Consider the following 7,882-nt stretch of genomic DNA (forward strand, 5'->3'; position numbering starts at 1 on the left):
ATGATTGTCTTGATGCGTAGTTGTGTGACTGATCCTTTGATTTGAGATGTATAGCTGCTCGTAGTGAGGCTGCTGAAGTTTGACTGACACATAAATATGAGTCTCAATGAGCTCTTGTAGTGGATATTGATGACAGTTGGTTCACTATAGGAGTGAGGTGTGCATCAAATAGGATCTATCTGTTGGATGTATACCCTAGAAGCCAATCTTGACTGACACATTTCATATCTCTAGGATATGATTTTATACTTATTGGGCAGTTATATTCATTCATGTCTATGTGTCCATGAATCATCCAAAGATTAACAAGATGATGACATATATTCTCAAAGAGTTGAAAATTTGACGCATATGTCATTGATGGTTGATTCCTAAATTGCTCTTGATCAAGAATCATCATGAAGATGGTGATTGATCCGGATAGACCAATGTATGGATGCTTCCTTCGGACAGATGGTCTCGAGTCTACAGTATAGAGACACTGGAACGAGAGTGCAGATGATTGTTAGAGAATAACTAGCATTGAACGTGACCAAATGAGAAGTCACATGAATATCTGCTCACTCGTTAGTGACTTTCTCGATGTGCAGTTGTATGACTGATCTTTGATCTGAGATGACACTACTGCTCGTAGTGAGGCTGTTGGAGTTTGACTGACACATCAACATGGGTCTCAAGAAACTCTTTAGTGGATGTTGGCGACAGTTGGTCCACTGTAGGAGTGGGATGTGCATCAAGATGGGATCTATCGATCCTACAGAAGAGAATAGTCCTATGAGATTTAAGAACTTGTCCTTAAGTCTATGGCTATAGCAGTGTGATTGATGGAAAAAATTTTATAGAATCACATATGAATTTAAGTTGATTGAATCTATCATATGACCAATGTTGAGGTTTGACGATTTATCCATGATCTGCCATCTAGTTGGGACTCACGATAAAGAGACTGAATCACAGTTAACTACACTTAGAGGTTCATTTCAGTTCTACTAGGTTGCCACTATATACTACTAGTGTCATTGATGGATTGTAAGAGCTCACAAGGATTGTTTTGGATCAATAATTTTGGATTGAGTTAGAGTGAAATTGTTCGATCCATCGAAAAGAGTTTCAATAATATAATGATAGAGATCATTGTATATCTCACTACCAGATAGAATTGACCTATGGGTTACACAACAAAGAGATTAGATCTGAATAAGTAATTGATCTTATGAATGTCAATAGGGTTTAGAGAAACCCATTGGGTTCATAGTAACCTTGCTAGCATATGGTTGGACTCAATTTCTCTTTCCGTTAGGATTACTTATTTGATAAGTTAATTCTAACTTAATTACCTGCTAATAATCTACATGAATAAAATTTATGAGACTCCAATTATTGGGTGTCTAAGGTTATGGATCATATAAATTAAGGGTGCAAGTCCCTTATGAATCTCCTTGATAGTTATTATGGGGTGTCACTTTGATTTGATCAATTTGAGTATGTCCATTAATTAGAGGATTTTAGTTTTCATATGGAGTGTCTCTTAGGTGTAAAAGAGAATGTCTAATTATGGGTGCAAGGGCTTAATAGTTGGCCCTAATGGGCTTCCTAATGTAGGTTGGATACTTTAAGTTAATAGGAATCCAAATGCAAGTAGGACTTGTATTATGACATTGAATAGGATTCAATCCTTATGCCTATTTAAAGGACCTCTCTAAGGTCCTAGAGCATCAAAATCAGCAGCCCCTCACATCCAAAGGCTCTCCCCACGCCCTCTCTTCCTCTCCCTTTCTCTCCTCTTGGGTGTTCTATACACCCCTTCCTTGGGACGGGCATCCCAAAGAGTTTCATGCCCAAAAGAGTTTGGGTACCTCTTCCTTGCTGGTTTCTAGCATCTGGTAGTAGCACATAGCAAGAAGAAACTCTAGAGAAGTGGAGAAAAAGAAGATCAAGGAGAAAGATCAAGTGTTAATTGCGATCTAGGCTTCGTTCAGATTCAGCAGGCTGAATTTTAGAGATTCAAAATTCAAATTATAGAGGACTATTTAGGCTAATCTCGAGTAGATACTCATAGAGACCGAATACTTGTGTGGCTAACAGAAAGCCTCATCTCTTTCAGATCCAGATTTGAAGAAAGAGATTGCGAAACAGATATGTGATTGATCACAATCTAAATTTCAGCATATGAAATAGATCCATGTAGTTTTATATTTTTATGTATGTAAAATTTAGATTAAAATTATTTTAATCTTATTCTCCACTACAGTATTTAGAAAATTAAATTTTGAAACATATGCATGCTTCAAATCTCAAATTCCAACACTATCGACCTTTATAGAGAGGAGTAGTGCTATAAGATTTGAAAGGTAAGTCTAAGAATCTATGGCCATAGTAGTGTGATTGATGGAAAAAAATTTTTATAGATGTCATAACTGAACTTGAGCTAATCGAATCTATCATATGACTGATGTTGAGGTTTGACGATTTATCTATACCTGCCATCTAGTCGGGACTCACAATAGAGGGACTAATCACACGTTAACTACACCTAGAGGTTCATTTCAGTTCTACTGGATTATCACTACATACTGCTAGGTGTCACTGATAGATTGTGAGAGCTCACTAGGATCGTTCTAGATCGATAATTCTTGTTGAGTTAGAGTAGAATTATTCGATCTATTGAAAAGAGTTTCAATGATACAATGATAGAGATCATTGTATATCTCACTACCAGATAGAATAAATCTATGGGATCACACAACAAAGAGATTAGATCTAAAATAAATAATTGAGCTTATAAAATATCAATTAGATTTAAAAAAATTCATTGGGTTCATGATAACCTGCTAGCACATGGTTAGACCCACTTTCTCTTTTCATTAGGATTACTTATTTGATAAGATAATTCTAACTTAATAATCTATTAATAATCTATATGAATTAGATTCATAAGACTCCAATTGTTGGGTGTTTAAGGTTATAGATCATATTAATTAAGGGTGCAAGTCTCTAATTATTTTTTTGATAGTTATTTTTGGACGTCACCTTGATTTGATCAAGTTGGATGTGTCCATTGATTAGAAGACTTTTAGTTCTCTTATGGGGCATCTCTTGGGTGTGGTTTGGGGTATCTAATTATGGGTGTAAGGATCTCAATTGTTGGCACCTAAAGAGTCTCCTAAAGTAAGTTGGATAACTTAAATTAATAGGAAACCCAATGCAAGTAGGACTTGTATTATATGATTGAATAGGATTCAATCCTTATATCTATTTAAAAGGATCTCCCCTAAGGTCCTAGAGCATCAAAACCAGTAGTCCCTTACGCTCAAAGGCTCTCCCCACACCCTCTCTTTCTCTCCCTTTCTCTTCTCTTGGGCATTCTACACGCCCATCCGCGTCCCAAGAAGTTCCATGCCCAAGGTGTTGGGCATCCCATAATTTACTGGTTACTAGTATTTTGTAGCAGCACAAAGCAAGAAGAAACTCTAAAGAAGAGAAGAAGAAGAAGATCAAAGAGAAAGATCAAGCGTTGATCGCGATCTAGGTTTCATTTAGATTCAGCAGGCTGAATTTTGGAGACCCAAAATTTAGATTAAAAAGGACTATTTCAGACTGATCCCGAATGGATACTCGTAGAGATCGGATACTTGTGCGGCTAAGAGAGAACTTTTTTCTTTCAAATCTAAATTCGAAGGAAAAAATTGCGAAACAGGTATGTGATTTGATCTTAATCTGAATTTCAGTATATATCAATTTCAGCATATCAGATAGATCCATATAGTTTTATATTTTCATGCATTTATAATTTAGATTAAAAATATTTTAATCTTATTCTCTATTAAATATTTAAAAAATAAAATTTTGAAACACATATGCATACACTAAATCTTGAACTCCAACAGTGGTATCAGAGCCACGGATTTTCATATGCTGAATTTTGATATACATATTTTTGAAAATATTTCAAAATCAAATTTTTTTCTTGATACATAAGATATACAGATGAATCTTCTAATCTAAAATTTAATTTTATATTTATTTTAGAATATATAGTTGATATGTAATTGCATATATAAATCTGAATTTTGATCTAGAAAGAGTTCTAGTTCATGTGATACCTAGATGCATGCATAAAATCTAAAATTTTTATATGATCTAAATTTTAATTTATATATGTGATATATGATTACATATTTAGATCATAAACTTACTTTTAATCTTATCCATGATTAGTATATGAGATATATGATATCATGCTTAGATCTGAAATTTGGTTTAGATCTGATTTTACATGCATATATGTGATATATGTTTGTATGACGAAATCTGAAAATTATTTTTATATTTTAAAATTTACTTTTATGTAATAAATTTAGATCTGAAATATGATTTTAGAATCTAAGATTTGTATTTGTGCATGAGGATTTTGGTCATGAAAAAATCATAAATTAGGTCATGTAATAGGATTGCATTTAAGATTTTTGATTTGAGTCATATGAGTCTAACTCGATTAAATAATTGATCAAATCAAATCAAGTATTGATAAAAGTTAGATCAATTAAGTTAATGATCATACAATTATTGTTGATCAAATCGATTGAATCTCATATGTAGAATCGATTAACCTAAGGATCTAATTTGGCTCATTGATTTGAGTCCGATTCGCTTGAGCTAACCAATACTGATCAATCGACCTATTGGTGTCTAAGATAAGTTAATGAGATGTGATTATTTAATTAGTTTCATTAGTTGATCAGACCAATTTATTGGTATCTTAGGAAGGCAGCGGGGGGACCCCCATCGATCTCCACTTATCTGGCCAATTTGAAAGATTGGATCTTAAATTAGACTACTTAGCAATCTGGTTTAGCCCATGCTAGTTAGATCGATCATATGATGACTGATTAGATGAGACTAAATCTAATCTCTCCATAAATATTAAGTCCATAGGTCTTCCACTGTTGTAGATGTGCGAGTGTGCTATCAGCATTGATTGTTCTCGGCTGATTACAGTAGTTCAGTTGCATCAAAAAATACAACCACTCTATTAGCAAAGAGTTGCTCCAAGATAAGGATAGGGTTGGGCCCAATAACTGTTAGGTGAGGGACCCATTGATGGTCTTGTACCTGCTTGTGAACGGTGGGTCAGGCTTAACTAAGAAGTATGGATAAAAACTATTAGGTGAGCCCACATGACTTAGAGATCAAGTTGCTGCAACATACTTAGTGAAGTATCTGGGCAAAGAGTTGCTTACGCATCGGTGTGCATGTTATCAATAACTATTAGGTGAGGTGCATGTCATCGGTGGACTGCAGCACCCACTAGGAATCTTTTATCGGGTTAGGGTTTTCATTTCTTTTTCGAAGAGTGAAGGGATCCAATAAATTAGTGAGAGTCATTGTTTATATCTTAAAGTCCCTAGAAGTAAATATAAATATTAAGTATAAAATTCTAACTTGAATCTTTACTCTTATAGTTAAATCATAATGTCAGCCTCAAATCCTCTAGCTCGTATCCTTGAAACCAATCGTTTGATCGGTATCAAATACAAAGACTGGCTCAAAAATCTCAAGATTATCCTGACTTCAGAAAAGTTAAGTCATATTCTCAATCAAGATCCCATAGTGCTACCAAACCATCCTACTACTGAGCAAAGAGTTGCTTTTGAAGAGTGGACAGATGAAGACAGTCGGATCAAGTGTTATGTGCTGGCGTTTATGTCAAACGAGTTGCAAAGCTAGCACGACCATATGCCCACTGTCCGGGCCATGATCACTCACCTACAAGAGTTGTATGGTGAGTAGAGCCATATTGTGTGCTTCGAAGTGTTCAAAAGACTCTTCTATCTAAAGATGTGCGAAGGGCAGTCTGTCATGAGCACTATATAACAGTGATCAAAGATATTGAGGAGCTTAGGAAGCTCGGGCTAGAAATACAAAAAGAATTGCAGATGGATTTGATCCTTCAATCTCTTACCAGTTCATATAGTCAATTCATTATAAATTTTATATGAACAAACTTGACTGCACTATTTTCAAACTCGTCAATATATTGGTCACTATAGAGGGTACCTTGAAGAGTTCAAGGGGCACTATTCTCGCTATGGAGCGAACTTCTACTTCTAAGAAAAAGTTTACTGGAAGGAAGAAAGTTAAATCCGTAAAGAAGCAAAAGAAAAGAGCAAGCCGAAGAAGATGGTCCAAAGACGGCCGAGGCAAAGGAAAGTGTTTCCACTGTCATGTTGAAGGCCTAAAAGATCAAAAATGGGTAATAAGTCTTCTGAAGGTATGCTCGTAATTGAATCTAACCTTACGATTTCTTTTATTTCTAGTTGGATATTGGACTCTGACCTGGGTGCTCATATATATACCTCAATGTAGGGTCTGATAGAAAGTAGAAGGTTGAGAAAAGGTGACATAATCCTTTAGATAAGCAATAGAGCAAAGGTTGCTGTAGAAGTCGGTGCACTTATCCTCTTCGATTACCGTCTGGTGTTAGATTAGATTTGAAAGACTATTATTATGTTCCTGTAGCTAGTCGAATTTAAGTTTCGTGTCTGTGCTAGCACAGGAAGGTTTTAAAATTTATTTCAATAAAGATTTTTATTTCATTTATTTACGAATTAAATTGGTTACACGAGATTTTTTAATTGATAGTCTTTATCACCTGCATATTGATACGAATGTGAACCTAAACGAGCAAATAGTGAGTATCATAGGCCAAAAGAGATCCAGAGATGGAATAAACCAGAAGTACTTGTGGCACCATAAACTAGGCCATATTGGAGAGACAGGATAAACAAACTAGAGAAGGATGGGATCCTTGGCTCTCTTAACCCAGAGCTATATCCAGCTTGCAAATCTTGCCTTCAAGGAAAGATAGCCAAGTTGCCCTTTGTAGGACATGGGGAAAGAGCCATAGAGTTACTTGTCCTAGTACATACCGATGTATGTGGGCCATTTGATATATAGACCAGGGATGGTTATACCTACTTCATTACCTTTATTGATGACCTGTCTAAGTATGGGTATGTGTATCTCATGAAACATAAGTTTAAGGCCTTTGAAAAGTTCAAGAAATTCAGTCATAAAGTAGAAAAGCAGACGAACAAATTCATTAAGATCTTTGATCTGATCGAGGAGGTGAATACCTTAGTCGAAAATTTTTGAGATATCTTAAAGACAATGACATAGTCTCTCGATGGACCCCTCCTGGAATGCCTCAGCTCAATGGGGTATCCGAAAGGAGGAACAGGATCCTATTGGATATGATTCGATCCATGATGAGCTTCACTGATCTATCCTTATTTCTTTGAGGACATACCTTATTAACTACCATTCATTTATTGAATAAAATTTCATCAAAGTCCGTTCCTACCACACTGTATGAGATATGATTCGGTAAGAAGTCGAGTTTGGGTTATCTTAAGACTTGGAGATGTCCAGCCTATGTCAAGAGACAAATAGCAGATAAGCTAGAGGATAGATCTATTATAGCTCATTTTATAGGATATCCAAAAGAATCCATGGGATACTACTTTTACTTTCCACAAGATCATAATATGATTATAGTCGAAACGCCGTATTCCTAGAAAAGCAATTTATCCAGGATGGCAGCAGTGGGAGGTTAGTGGAGCTCGAAGAGAAAGTCTCTGAAGAGTCTAGAGCTATAGATCCTCAGGAATCCGTAGTCCATGAGCCAGTAGTTGATGTTTCTCTACCACCTCATAAATCTAGCAGGATCTTCCGACCTCCTGAAAGGTACATGGGTATGCTTACGGAGAAAATAAAGAAAATATTTCTTATGGGAGATAGTGGTCATAGTGATATCCTAATACCTTTGATGAGGTGATGTCTGACATCGATTTTAAGAAATGGTAAGATACTATGAAGTTCA

The sequence above is a fragment of the Elaeis guineensis genome, chromosome 8, assembly GCF_000442705.2.
Source record: "Elaeis guineensis isolate ETL-2024a chromosome 8, EG11, whole genome shotgun sequence".
NCBI lineage: Eukaryota > Viridiplantae > Streptophyta > Magnoliopsida > Arecales > Arecaceae > Elaeis > Elaeis guineensis.